Below are 15,409 nucleotides of genomic sequence, written 5' to 3' on the forward strand. Positions count from 1 at the left end.
GCTGCTGCTGCTGGGAAGAGAGTTAGGGGTGAGGTGGGGTGAGCTGTCAGCCTGGGACAGGGCCTGGCCTGGCAGACAGTTGATGCATGCAGGAGGAGGCAGCTGATAGATGGGGCCGTTTCAAGGAGTGGTAACAACAGTATGCATGCCAGACTTCAGGACCAAAGAGTTCATAAGGGAGGTGAAGTGCCGGGAAAGAGAGAGCACCTGGGGTGGTCCAGAAGATTCAGGCCAGCGATAACTGTTGAAAAGAAACTATGTGACAAAGACAAGTGGAAAGAGAACCTCAAGTGTCCTTTTATTCAGTCAATAAAAAAAATCAGGTGTTTCCAAGTGACTTTTATGCACTTCAGATCCTGAGAAGTTCAAAAGAACAGCCAGGCGAGATGAATGTAACATTTACTTCAGCAATGATAAAATCCATACACCAAAATTATCACTGGTTAGGATGATGCCTGTGCATTATGTAATCTTGGTACTTGTGCAAGCTCCTTCCTGCTGTTACCTCATTTAAGCCTCTCAACGAGCCTGCAACCCTGCAAAGTAGGCACCGTGGTCTCTGCTGTAGAAGTGAGAGTGGTGTAGGTTCTGAGAGCCGAGTATTCTTACTGGGTCTATGGAGCTCACAAGTGGCTGAACCAAGGTTTTAACCTAAGTTTGTTCTGAAGTTCCTGGAACAGCCCCCTTTACTGAAATAGCTGAGTGATTTATGGAGCCCGACGGAAAGGTCCATTCTCGCTGGTGGTGCAGAGGGAAGACCTTAGGAAAAAGTGAGAGGTGCATAGGATTTTCAGAGATGCTGGGGCATTGGAAAGGGCTACAGGAGGGTGAGGGAATAGTGTGGGACCAGGCCACTGATTTCTTGTAGAATTACGTAATCTGTTAGAGGGTTCAGAGCAGCGGCTCATCAACATCATGGAAGGGCTGGGGAAGTTGTTTGGTGGTAGAATACTTGCTTAGCATGTGCAAGACCCTCAGTATCACACACACACACACACACACACACACACACACACACACACAAATAGAACAAAGCAGGCAGAGGGTGGGAAGTCTGGATGAGGAATCACCTGTGCAGAGCTTGCTCGAGTCTGGCCCAGCCCAGTGGAATGTCTCTGCTGGCCTGGTGATCCTCACAAAGCATACATAGCATGAGAGGGCCTGGTAGAAGGGTGAAGGTTCCAGAAGCCTGGCAGGCAGATAGACTGTCATGCCACAGGCAGGTTCAGCCTTCCAAACACTGGATATACAACCCTTGAAAGACCAGCAGTGTTCAGAGAGATCGGCCACTCAGGCTGTGGAATGGGCTTTGCTGCCTTCCACAAGGACCTGCGGGTGACCTGGCAGAGTGAGGAGGTGGCAGAGGCACCAGGTGTTAGGGTACCAGGGCTTCCTGAGAAGGAACAGGTGTGAAGCAGAGCAATTAGCCCAGAGGCATCAGTGGGACAGACAGGTTGGATTTGATCAGGAGTCACCGGGATTACATCACCTGCTGGTGAGCAGGCTTCATTAAGTCTCCAGTGAGTGCAGGACCTCCAGGAAACTTGCTTCTTCAAGGAGTCAGAGGACACGGTAATTAGAATAGTCCTTTACAATCAAAACAACTGAGTGTGGCTGGAGCCTTCAAGGTTCTCTCGTGGTGTCCTGGGCATTCCAGAAGGAAGGAAGAGCAGGTGACTCAGATGCTGAGACTTGGACAAGCCCAGGGTGAGGCAGGTGCTCACCATGTGAGCTGGCGGCTGCTAATGTCTTTGGGAACTGCTAATTTTCCCTTCTGCACCAGCTGCAAAAGGGAGGGGGCATTCAATAGTCTTCCAAAGAGGCTGATGTTTACATCCCCCCCTCCGTGTGTGTGTGTGTGTGTGTGTGTGTATGTGTGTGTGTGTGTGTGTATGTGTGTGTGTGTGTGTGTATGTGTGTGTGTGTGTATGTGTGTGTGTGTGTGTGTGTGTGTGTGTATGAACAAGCCGGGTCACTACCCTTATTCACATTTCCGAACACATTCCCACATTAAGTAGAAGACAAGGGTTTTAACAAAGGACTTGGAGTAACCTTGCTAGTGAGCTCATCTGCAGGATTTGAGGTTGTCCTTACAAAACCAAGACAGATGAGAAAGTGTTCCTACCACCACCCAGGACCAGTGAAAGGAAGTGGGCACTCGGGAGACTCCACATCCTGCCAGACAAGGCGAGTTTGCATTTTACACAGCCTGTCTTGCCCATGGGTCAGCGCCCCCATGGAGCAGATCCTCTGTCTTCATCATCCCAAATTCTTCCTCTAGTGTTTCTGCTTAGACAAACTCAACCTCCCTCAGACACCATCTGAAAAACTCAATCTTGATGAGAAGGCTTTCTGACTTTATCGGTAAGTGACTGAAATTTACCACTGTCCTGCTAGGTAATCATTTTATGCTCTCCGAGGCCTCTGTCTCCTTGTCTGTACTGCGTATGTGGGATCTACTAGCTATGATGAGAATTCGTGAGAAAAACCACAGACGTGTCTGGACACACGCTGGCACTTACTCCGCATTAGTCACTCGTGTTAATAATCCTCACAATAATAACATCGCTTAATACTGTAATTACTTCACACTAGGCCGTGCATTAGTCATGGGTCTCTAGAGAAAGAGAGTCAACAGATGGATATAGAATGAAAGAGGGAAAGAGGATTTATTAGTTTGACTCACATGATATGGTCTGGGTAGCCCAGCAATGGCTGTCCCACACTAGAACAGACAAGAACCTGTAAGTTGCTGGGTCCACACAGCTGGATGGATCAGCGTCAATCAGGCACTGGAGGCCTGGAGGACCACTGAAAAGCCAGTGTTCTTCAGTCGATGGTGGAAGCCCTGGGTAGGTCCTGATGTGAGTGAAGGCAGGCAGTACATGCACCTGCCACCGAGAATGAAGGCAGGCAGGTAAGAGGCAAAACTGCTCTCTTTTTCCATCTGTTGTCTAGGCTGCCAGCAGAAGGTACTCCAACACGTAGGGTGGCTTTTCCTGCTTCAGACAATTGGTCGGGGAACTCCCTCACAGGTACTGGAGAGATGGCTTGGCAGTAAAGAATACAAACCACTCTTGCAGAGGACTTGAGTTCTGTTCCCACATCTGATGGCTCACAACCGCTCATAACTCCAGCTCCAGAAGAATCCAAAGCCTCTGGTCTCCCAAAGGCACCTGCACTGGTGGACAGAACCCCACATTCACACACATCTGTACATTACTTAAAACACAATGAATATTTTTTAAAAATTAAAAGAAAAACCTCACCACAGGAATGCTAGCAGCTTTTCTTGTAGTCAATTCCAGATCTAGTAAAGTTGACAACCAGACTGGCCATCTCAGGGAGTAACTTCCTTGGGTATAGGGGCAGCAGTGTCTATTTTGTTCATGACCTTATATCCAGAGCCTAAGAGTGTTTGGTCCGTGACAAGTATTTGTTTTTGATCTGATGAGTGAAGGAATCAATGAACAAAGAGCGACCGCACATCGTTTGATAACACAGGTATGTTCTGAGAATGCACGGCTATGGGATTTTGTTCCCATATAAACACTGAATGTACTCACATTAGTATAGGCTGGTGTTCCTAGGCTCCGATCTTATGTTTCATGAAACTGTGCTGAAAACTGCAGGAGTTTCCAACACAGTGGTATCTGTATCTGAATACACAGGTGCTAAACCATGCAGTAGTCGAAGATGAAACTCAGTGTACCTGTGTCAGGCTCCTGCTGTTGGTGAGTAGAGGATGCATGTGTGTAAGACCTAGAATGTTGCTGTGTACCCCTCTAGACTTCCTGAAGCTGGTACCGTAGGCAATGCTTGTAGCAGGATATTTATTCTGGTACATTGTATTCACACTAGGGCTGGTGATTAGGCAGTAGAAGAGGAGGTGGAGCTGGGGAAAGAAGAGAGGAGAAAGAGAGGAAGGGGAGGAGAGAAAAAGAGGTAGGGGAGGAAAAGGAGGAGGCTATCGACCATAGAGGAAGACAGATGGGTCGAAAGCAGTCCTGGGTAACAACTTCTATCAAAAGGTTAGCTATTGGGTAGCAATTCTAATTGTGTGGGCATCTTGTTATTTGAGCATTTCCAAATATATAAACCCATTGGATAATCTTTAAGCATTAAGAATCTTCATTCTCCTGGGTGCTGCTAGGATGGCAGATATCATCTGGGGTTCAGCCGAGGTTTGTGGATGCAGTATGGTAGATTGGCAGAGCCATCCCCCATGCTGGCGTCTCGTGGGTGCCAGGACCTGCACATCTAGCTAGCCGGAGCCCCAGTTAGAGTTGAGGAGCAGCGGGAACATGGTGGCTGGGAACAAGCTGGACGGGGCACTGTTTTCTAAATATCACCCCTACAAATGCTAAACGGTGTTTAAATTATTATTATTATTCTCTCTTAGGACTGGAGAGATGGGTCAGCAGTTCAGAGCACTTGCTGCTCTTGCAGAAGAGCCTGGTTCAGTTTTCAGCACCCTTTGATAGCTTATAACCATTCTCTATGATTCCAGTTCTAAGGGACTTGATGCCTTCCTCTGATCTCTGAGGGTACCAGGCATGTGCTTGGTGCACAGACATATACACAAGTAAAACATTTATACACATAAAAATAAAATACAGTTCTTTCCTTAGCTTACTATAACATCTGACTTTGTATACTTCACATTTTAAACATTATGGCTCTTTTGTAATAACACAGCTTAATACAAACTTGTAGGCAATAAGAATTTCATTTGCCAGGCATGGTACCACATGCCTTTAAAGCACTGAGAAGACCAAGGCAGGTAGATCTCTATGAGTTTGAGGCTAGCATGTTCTACACAGCGAGTTCCAGGACAGCTAGAGCAATATAAAATGAGACCCTGACTCAAATCAAAACAAAACAACAAAACAAACAAGAAGAGGTTTTGATTTCCTTTATAATCTTAGGGCTGCTACATATACTGACTAAAACATTAATGTAGCCCTCTGCCTGCATCGTTCTCATTGTATCTATGGGTCCTTGAGTATAAGCCCTTGACCAATCTGTTTCTGGTCTGACACAATGTAACTGCCCACAGACTGTTGATCTGATGCACACACAGTTAGATGCTGCTGTCTGGCCAGGATGGACACACTGGCTAGGATGATCTGGCTATGAGCCCATCACCAGGATCTGGGGTGGCAGTAGTTTGGTGGGTATATCCTTGACAATTAACCTGTAGACAATCTGAGTGCTTCAAGGATGGGGACCGTTTCTAATTCATTTTAAGTCCCTAGTACCCAGCATAGCAGCTGACACAAATGAAGTGCTCAAGTGGCTATGCTTGTCTTCATTTCTGTTTGTGACTGATCCCATTTCTCAGTCACAAGTGTCTAAAATTACTTGGTAGCATGGAACACTGCCTGGCTTTGTGGTCAGAATATTTTAGTATTGAATTTGGCTTGGTCAACCACTAACCATCCTGCCTGGTCAAGTTGCTTGGCCTTCTTCAGCCTCAGTTTCTCCTAACAGCAAGTTAGGATGATACCAGAAGCTTTACTGATCCTTTCAACCAGCATTTACTGGGCATCTATTGCATGGTGGGAGCATTCCAGGCAGTGAGAACACATAGATGTCAGTGAGCAAACATTACTCTCGCCTGACAGAGCTTACAAATCAGCACCAGTGAGAGACACTGAAAAAAAAAAAGCAACATGGGGGCACTCCACGTGGTGTGGAGAAAATGGACTGAGGGAGAAGGGATGATATAGTCAGGGCTGTGAGAACCCAACTCATATGACAATTGAAGACCTTTGTGATGAGGGCTGGTGTCTTGGGAAGAAAGTTCTGGGGAAAAGGGAAAGAGTGAAGGCCCTGGAGATCAGAGTTAGCAAGGTGACTATGTGACCAAAGCCATGAGAAGGGACAAAGAAGAGAGGGTGCAGAGTTGGCAGAGTCAACCACATGGAAACCTGGGGAAGTCTGGCTTTTGCTCTGGCTGAGCAAGTAGACCTTCTTTGGAGAGCTTCAAGTGTGAGATGATCTGACGTGAGTTATGAAAAGTCACCCTGGCAGCAGCACAGGGGATGGGAAATGGGCAGTGTGGGCGTCATATACAACAAGGAGGCCAGTCACATGTACTCTATAGGCTTAGTGTAAGGAACACACAGGACGATGTATGGGCTTGGCTCAGCCTGGAAGATGCTAATGCTCAAACCACAGTGGCAGCTAGAGATCACAGCCTGCCTCAGTTCCCATGTGACCTGACACACAGGGTGCCACCTGCCCTTGTCCACTCACTAATCTCTGGCCTTATGGTTCCTTCCTTCAACCCTTCCCTTATGATGCACCCCATTGTGGCAGCTTCAACTCCTCCTCCTCCCTAGTAGAACTGAAATACACATCACTGTCCCCCAACCCCATTCAGAAGTCCCCGATGGGCTAATGGTTCCTTAAATCACAATCAGAAAGGCTGATCTTCAGGGCCTCCTGCAATGCGATGCTTCTCCAACCCATGGCTACTGCTACCTTGGAGATGAAGAATAGCCATGAAGAAACAGAGCTGGACACAAAATGTGACTCCAGTCAGGATCACAGAGGAGACTGCACTGGTGGTGGAAAGCCAGGCTTCACGAGCCCTTACCCCACAGGCCCTGCAGTAGACACAAAACCCTGGCCATTCCCACCTCTCTTCTCCCATTGTGTTACCATAGATACAACAATCATGAATCTTTTCTTAAAGCTCCAAAATGGTGTGAAGTTTCCCAAATTAGTTTCCTTTTATTGCTCTCTTCTCCATTGGCTCCTGCTCGTGAGCGGCCCTAACCCATAACAAAACACCCTCATTAAGCCTTTACTGGTTCTGACAGAGAGACCCAGGCTCCAAGTCATGGATTGCCTGCCTTGAGTGCTCCTGTTCAGCTGCCCCTTTCCAACATGGCTCACTTCACAAAGCATGAGTGCCAGACTGGAGGGCAGATAATAACTGGGACCTGCTGGCTACAGGGAGAAGAGCCAAATCTGTGACAGTATATTTCTACCAACCTGGAAACCAGACACTGCCTCCCCTAAAACAGCCACTGGTTATGATGGATTTCCAGGCTGGCTGAGAGATTGGCTCCAGGAGTGATACCTACCACCATATAGATCTTGGAGAAGACAAAGAGAACCTGGTGTCCAACCCCAGTGGTCTAAAATAGCAGGCCTGAGGCTAGCTATCCTCGACCACACATGCCAAAGCATGGAAGCTGCACAGACCTATGGGACACAGATGTCCCTGTTCTTATGAATGGGTCGCCACAAATGCTGTTATGGAACCTTAAAATGTGAAAATGTGACTGTGAAACCTTCAAGTTCTCACTACTCAATCCTGCCTGATAGGGATGACAGCTGTGTCTGGGACATTGTTTTCCCGACTCAGTGCCAGGACACCTGGGCACCATTGGCTGCACGGTGTCAATCATTCATATCTGTGCAGACTATATAAGGCTTCTGCTACAGCATCGTGGGCCAGAAGCATTCTATTATCCTGAGTGGCTATGGGGATAAACAAAAGGCATGCATTTGAGCTTTTGGACCCAACTCCTCCATCTTTGCCTTCCAGCCATTTTTATCGGAATTATGGTACCCATTTGGGAGCCTGGACTAGAAATAAGTGTATCTTCAAGTGCCCATTCTACCCTGTGCATCTTTGTATGCACTGTGATTTGAGTCTGACTTCATAGTTATGCTGGCCTACGCTGTACCAGCCACAATGCAGGTGCCCAGCTACACCTATGCACCCTAGATGAATACTACCCAGTAATCTACATGCTATATCAAAGTGTCCATACCAAGGCGCAGACATCTACTCCTATGGGGCTGCAAGTGTAGCATACTGGAACAGTGTTCGCACTAGACAGACCATCCAAGTCATAGCTTCTTCCTCTCATCCACACTGAGCACAATGCATCCCATCCTATGTTCACCAAAACTTTCTTTGCCAGGCCTCCCAAAGCAAGCCCACTGCTGTAGGTTATCCTAGACTAATAAGTACATACACATGGCTAGAGCTATAACCAAAGGATTGGACTTCATGCAGCACTGGGCCTGTTATCCCTTCTCCAACCATCCACCACCCTACAAAAGAGCAAGCCACTCCATTATTGGACCACAAACCATCCAAACCAAGGGCTACTGGTGTATTCAGCTAGACTCTGACCTTTCTATGCTGGTCCAGACTGGTAGGACTTTGATATCAAACCTGGCCCCTAGCCCTGAGTTCTGGTTGTGTATCCATCCCAGTGTACACATCGGTGTTTGTATCTTCCTCAGCTTGACGAGTGCAGCTAATGGCATTGAACCCCACAGATGATACAAACATAAGAGATTGGAGTCCCAGAGGAACTGGGTTCACCTGTGCCAGTCTGATGGCTATTCTGAGATCTCTACTGCTCAAACTCACACTGCCCAAGGCTAACTCTGACAAGTGCCTTAACATTGCTTTAACACTTTGAAATTGAATTGCACTGTTGCAATGTCAAAGTCCCAGAGAGCCATAACCCATTTCCTACCCATTGTTCTGAATCTAATCATGGGTCCAAAGGGTACCACTAAGGGAGGGCTTGCAATATGGTCACACTGGGAAACTGGTAGAGGCCGCAGAGAGAAGCTGAAAGTTCTATCACCCTGCATGACACAGAGAGTGGCATCAATGACACTTCTACCAAAGAGCCTAAATATGGTGGCTGACAAAGACTTGTCCACTGTCTGGGGAAGAGCACCTGCCTTCGAGGGACACAGCACATCTTTCTGTATGTGGTTGAAGTTTGTAGGCAAAGATTCATGCAGCCCAACAGAAACACTATGAAATTAAAGGGAAATTTTGTACTGTGTACTTTGAACTCCCTAAGGTTTGGATGTCCTTGGTCTCTTGGCATGACATTGCTACAGAGGCCCTCCTGCTTATAGGTAGATTTCACATACTAAGATGGCTACCTCATGTTGGTACCATCTCTATGTAAGTTGCATTAGCAAGAATTGTGGCACACTGAACTGAATGCTAGAGTCATTTGTGGAGAAATTGAGTTGAGTGCACGGAGTTGCTCCCAACAAAATGGCAATTCCAAACTGCTAAGACTGAAAGCACTGAGTGGAAAGTACCAGCTGCTTCAGCTCTTCCCGGTTCTGTTGTACCTAGAAAGTCTCACAGAAGAAACTCGGCCTTTCCCTTTTTTGCCTTTCCTAATTTTCATTTTGTACTTATCTGTGTTTGCATGCGTGTGTATGCATACCATGTATGTGTGCTTGGTGCCTGTAGAGACCAGAAGACAATGCTGAGTTCCCCAAGACCTGGAGTTACTGACAATTGCGACCACCATGTGGGTGCTGGAAACTAAACCTGGGTGCTCTGTAACAGCAACAACAGAGGCTCTAAAGCTCTGAGCCATTGTCTCCAGGCCTATCCTAGACTCACACCAGAACAGATCCTCTGAAGTTAATCCGGGTCCCTCCCCTGACCTCAGCCTTGTTTAGGGAGTGTATTTGTATCTGTACCCAGGGCCAGGCTCCCTTTCTCTCTTGTGTCCTGCATAGCTTGGTCCTAAAAACCTGGCAGGGGTGTCAAGTGAATGAAGAAAGAACACACACACACACACACACACACACACACACACACACACACACACGGGCTGTGCTGCTGATTGAGTGTTGTCTGTTATGCAATAAGAACGTGGAACCTTAGAGCTCTTATGCCCAGCACAGGAAGAAGGGTTAGCTGGTGTCAGCAGAGCTCTGTAGGTTAGCAGTCCCATGTTGTAGTCATTCAGGAGGAGGAAGCTACAATTGATAGTTGTTGCACACATGCCAACATTCACAGTCAGACCTGAAAACCTGGCAGGGGTGGCAATGGAATGAAGAAAGACAGACACACAGACACACATGTACAGAGAAGGTAGGCTCAGGTGGGCTGTGCTCCTGCTGATGGGGCTCTCATGAAGAAGCTACAATTGATAGTATTTGCACACACTGTCAACATTCACAGTCAGACCAGAGGAAGGCATTACTGGCCACTGAGCCTTACCAGGGAAGGCTTTGCTATTCTGAGATCTGAAGCACTGGGGTCTTTGATATGGTTGTACCCTTGTCAACAATATACACATTCACTTGGGACTTCAAGAACTTCTTACACATTCACTCAATGATTCCTCTATGCCCTGTACTCTTCCAATTGTCAGGAGACCCTCTTGTCAGGGGACTCCTCACTCACATATTCTCCTTGATGCCTATGCTTGTATAAGAATAAACTTCCCACTTATCCACAGTCACTGGCTCAGACGTGGTGTGCTTTGGCCATCAATGCCTTTAAACAGGAGAGAGCACGGGGATGTACAGAGTCAAGAAACCTGGGTTTCAATTCCATCTCATACACACCTGCAATTCTGGGCCTCTGTCAGCAAATTTTCTTACTCTCAGTTTTTCTATCTACACAGTTGGAATAAGAGTACCACTGATTTCGCAAGACTGTCAGAAATTATGTAAGGAAAGCATAATCTGACACATAGTAGCTTCTCAGTTAAAAAAAATATAGCAATTGTTTGTAACCATAGGTAAATGTTTTTTATAACTGCCATCTTTTGTCTGAAGTACTCAAAGGCAATGGCGGAGCCCATGTCAAATGCCACTTCCTAGATAATATGGTCTTTGTCCAGCTTTATTTCATGAATCCCTTCCTCATGAAAAATAAATTCTCGAAAGATTTCTTTGAGGATTGGAGAGATGGTTCAGTGATGACTCAAGTTTAAAATGATACCCTACATTCATCAGGGAAAACAGATGTGGTAGCACATGCCCATAATTCCAGAGAGGAGAGACGGGATGCCAGTCAATCTAGTCAGTCAATGAGCCCCAGGTTCAGTGAGACTCCCTGTCTCAAATAAAGAGCAGAGGAGTGGGTAGAGCGATAGAGGAAGACACCTACCTTCAACCTCTGGCTTCCACAGGCAAGTGCAAACACATTAGTGTTGTCAACTTGACAGCATCATGGGTTTCTGGGCATGCCTGTGGAGGGTTATCTCTATTGTATTAATGGGTGGGTATTAGTGTATCAATCCGATGAGGGCGAGGATGTTGCTTGGCTGGCTGGGATCCTATAAATGGATAAAGCACGGAGTCCCAAGTATGCGGTCACTGTGGTCTTCTTTTTTGATATGGAATGTAGCTAGCTGCTCCAAGCCCTGGTTCCCTGGTTTTACCACTAGGAAGGGCTGGAACCTGGAACTGTGTGTTAAACAAATCTGTCTCCTTTAAGCTGTTTTCGTCATGGTGTTTTATCACCACAACTGGAAAAGAAACTAAGGCACACACATTTTTTTTTCAAAAGACCTGTAAGCCAGAATACCAGAGTCTCATGAGCAACTCTCCTGTGACTCTCTAGTTGAGGCAGACTTAAGGTTTTCGGAAGGGTTTTGTCCCAATTTCTTCTCCTACTAGATAGGAATGAACTTTTCAACTCCTGGGGGATTTCTAAGAATCTAAAGCCAGAGCACTGGCTTCCTCAGACTGCCCAGAACATCCCTCCTTGAACGCCTTGAAGAAGGTTCCTCTCCTTTAACAAGCTGGCAGGAGGGGGGAAACTGGGCAGGAAGCAGCCTTTTCACAGCAGAGAGACCGTTAGAATCCATCTCTTTGCCCAGGCCAAAGCCTGACCTGCCCCACCCAGCCCCTATCCTCTATCAAGGACACTTGTTTGCTATCAGAAGCCCTGAGGGCACTTTTCCCGGCTTTATCAAGGACCTGAGGAAACATTTCTCCAACTGAAGATAAGGATTCCCCGGCCACCACCACCCACACAAACACCACCGCCCACACAACGTACACTCTTTTCTCCTGACTACTTAAACTGAGTTCCTTACATTTTCTGGAAAGAAGGCACTTCTACCTGGATCTTCAGTGACGTGTGGAGAGGCAGGTAAGACATGTTTGACTAGTCAATCCATTCATTCCTTCAACAGTACTTGCTGAGCGCCACATACCTCCAGATGCTCTTAAGTTTAATTCTGAACAGCGCTGGGGCACCAGACTCAACCTAATGACCCTAATATGGAAAGTTACAAAGTGAGATCTGAGTTTGTAGTTCAGTCCTGCAAAGGTAAAGCTCTGATCCCATTGGTCCTGGGGGTGGGGGAAGGTGTGTGTGTGGAGAGGACTTCCCTAAGGAAGTAATGTTTGAGTTGAAGGAGTATGTGCCTATCAGCCAGACTTAACTCTTTTGTTCCATGTGGCTGTTTGGGAGTTAAAGATACCTCACATTTCCAAAGACTGGCTGTGGCTTCATGCTGGTCCTGTTTCCCATCCCGAGCCACCACTCCATGAATGACCTCCTGAAGGTTAAGATGGAAATGACTTCCTGGAGTGATAGGAAAGCCAGTGAAAAAGCTAGAGGGGCCTCCTTCAAAATTCAATCTGCTTTGCAAAAGTTGCCAGATAAAAGATATTTCCAGATGGAGGGCACAGGAAATAACAAATGGAATATTTTTTTTGATGGTTCTTTCTTTGTGAGATCTGATTCAAGACTCCTCCTGCAATAGCCTGAGAGTGTGGGGAGTGGAGACGGCCCACTTTAGCCCTGCTGCCTTCGGAAGAGGCTGTGGCCTGATCAGGCTTTAAAAAATTATTCATGTAAGCACCTAGCCTTGCAGAGACTTGAAGTGCCAGGATAGGGGAGATATGGGGGGGGAGACCACTTAGAAGAGACGGGGATGGGGAGGGAGGAAGGATTGTTGGAGGGGTGACTGGGGGGGAGGCAAGGTAGTAAGTGGGATGCAAAGTGAATAAGTAAAAAATAAATAAATAAAATTAAAAACAATTATTCATGTATAGGAGACCCTCGTCTCCCAAAATCCACGGTCTAGAATGTGTCCCTCTTAGGTCCTTAGAGCTAGCAGATGACAGAAGGGTGTTGGGTTATGGAATGATTGGTTGTGCATAGTGATTAATGTGCCCATTCTCTGGCCTTGGAGCCACACAGGCTTCCACAAGGAAGGCTGTGAGGGACCTGGGAACTGATACAGCTCCTAGAGGTCTGTAGAGCCAGGGGTGACCACTGACGTACCCGAAGACTGTCTCACAGCTCATGGGTCTGGCTCCACTGTAGAACTGGGGATGTTAAAGGGGATCATGGATGAGCCTGAGAAGGCTGTGAGCTCTCTAACACCATGCATCAAATTCTGCTCATGGGACAGATGTGCAGCCAGGGAATGGCCATTCACTTTCACTAGGCTTCTTTGTGTGTGTAGTAAAACACATATAAAATTTTATGGTAAATATACACAAAATCTACCGTCTAAACACTCCCAAGTGCATAGTTCAGTGACACTGGACACATTCACATTACTGTGCAATTCTCACCCCCATCTATCTCCAGGGCCTGTCCTTTTTTAATCTTCCCCAAGTGAAATGATGGATCTATTAAATAACATCTCCGCATCTTAGCGCCATTCTACTACCTGGCTTTATGAATTTGACTCCTCTAAAAACCTCCTAAGAGTGAAGTCATAGCCTCTGGTCGTAGTTACCGGTGGCTTACTCCACTTAGCGTAATGTCTTCTGGATACATCCATATTTTGTTGTGAGTCGGAATTGCCCTCCATCTTTGCGCTGGAACACTATACCATTATGTGTACATGGTTCTACCTCCTGTCCTGCTCATCTGTCAGTGAACACTTGGGTGTCTCCACCCTGTCTACCATGAAGAATATACAAATGTGTACTGTGAAGACTACTGTATGGGTACGGGAATACAAATAATCTGTTCACATCCTTGTTTTCAATTATTGGATCCAGAGGAGGCTGACATACCGTTTTCATAATGGCTATACTGTTTCATATTACTATCGGCAATGCATAAGCATTCCAACTTCTCCAGGGCTTTGCCAACACTTGATATTTTCAGTTACTTTTATTTTTTGTTTGTTTTCAGTTTTGGTGCCAGAGGTGGAAGGCCAGGTTTCACCCACCCTGAGCAGCCATAGCCAAGCTCATGCGCACTCTGCGCTAAACAACATCCTCTGCTCTGACACCTCCTTCCTTATAGAAGCCCTCCAACAGCCATGGGGTGGCGTCTCTTCTCTTCGTGGGCAAGCGTGTTTGTGTGTTCAATGGGTACTCGGATACCTGCTTTGGAGAAACCTGAGTGCAAAGTCTTTGCTCGCTTTTAGATTGGCCTGCTTGTTTTGTTTTTGTTGAGCTGTTCTATGTTCTGGGTCCTCAGTTCAATCAGATCATTTGTGAATACATTATGCTATTCCAGGATTATGCTACTTTCTACTCTACTGATGGTGCCCTTTGATGTCCAAAATCCCTTGGTTTTGATGTAGTCCAGTTTGCCTAATTTTAATTTTGTTGCCTTTGTCCTTAGTGTGGGAGCCAAGATTTCACTTCTAATTCCAATGTCATGAAGCATTCCCTTTCTTTCTTCTAAGAGACATATAGTTTTAGCTCCCAACATGATGACTCTGAGGAGAACTTCCTAACATAATGACCCTCCAGTCACTGCACCAGCATGAATCCAGTTGATAACATGGACAGGATATTGAAAGTCTTCAGTTTAAAGCAAATTATTAAACAGCTACAAACTGAGGTCACTATGCAGGAAGCTAATAAATGAAAATCATTCTCTCTCTTTTCCAAGAACTTAAGGCAAGACGCTTCTTTTGAGGTGACAAGATGCTGCATGCACGAAATCACAAAAGCTAATGAGGCATGTGCCCAGGTCTGAGAGCTAAGAATGACAGGAACTCAGGAAGATTGTCACTCTAAGATTCAGAGGTGGGGAGACCAGACCTTTAGGATAAACATATAGCGGGAGCTGTACCAGACAGATAGACCTAGGGGAGCTTCTCTACTGACCACAGGAATCATTGGTGTTTACTGAGCATATACTTTATGCTGGGGACAGTGCTCTGCCCATCACACATGGTATCTATCCCAGTTACTACTCCTAACCCTGTATTTACCATTTCTTCTATTTTATCAATGGAATTTGCTTTAGTTTACCCTGATAGCAAACTAAAGAATAATTTTGAAGCAGACAGTCAAAATTATGTTTATTTATATTAAAGCCTCTATGCTTAGTCATTCTATTTTAGCCTTAGAGTTTTGAAGCAGGGACAAAGCAAATACTCTAGATAGGGATAAAAGAGAAGACAGTAGGAGGCTCAGCAGTTAAGAGCACTGATTGCTCTTCGAGAAGTCCTGAGTTCAATTCCCAGCAACCACATGGTAGCTCACAACCATCTTTAATGGGATCCAATGCTACCTTCTGGTGTGTCTGAGGACAGCTACAGTGTGCTTATATACATAAAAATAAATAAATAAATCTTTTTTATAATTTATTTTTTTCAAATCATAATTTTTACTTATTCACACAGGGGTTATAAACACAAAAAGGCAGGACGTGGGGAAGGGGATG

The 15,409-nt window shown here is 46.0% G+C and overlaps 1 protein-coding gene across 1 annotated transcript in view; it reads left to right on the forward strand.

Moving 5' to 3' along the window:
• Positions 1-11,791: 11,791 nt before the first annotated feature.
• Positions 11,792-15,409, forward strand: part of Lmo2 (LIM domain only 2) — a 24,445-nt gene continuing 20,827 nt past the window's right edge. Inside the window, exon 1 of the mRNA XM_028766981.1 lies at positions 11,792-11,908. The gene's annotated coding sequence lies outside the window, so the exon portion shown is untranslated. The remainder of the gene's footprint in view (positions 11,909-15,409) is intronic.

Source organism: Grammomys surdaster, unplaced genomic scaffold (assembly GCF_004785775.1).
Source record: "Grammomys surdaster isolate TR1022 unplaced genomic scaffold, NIH_TR_1.0 170, whole genome shotgun sequence".
Classification (NCBI taxonomy): domain Eukaryota; kingdom Metazoa; phylum Chordata; class Mammalia; order Rodentia; family Muridae; genus Grammomys; species Grammomys surdaster.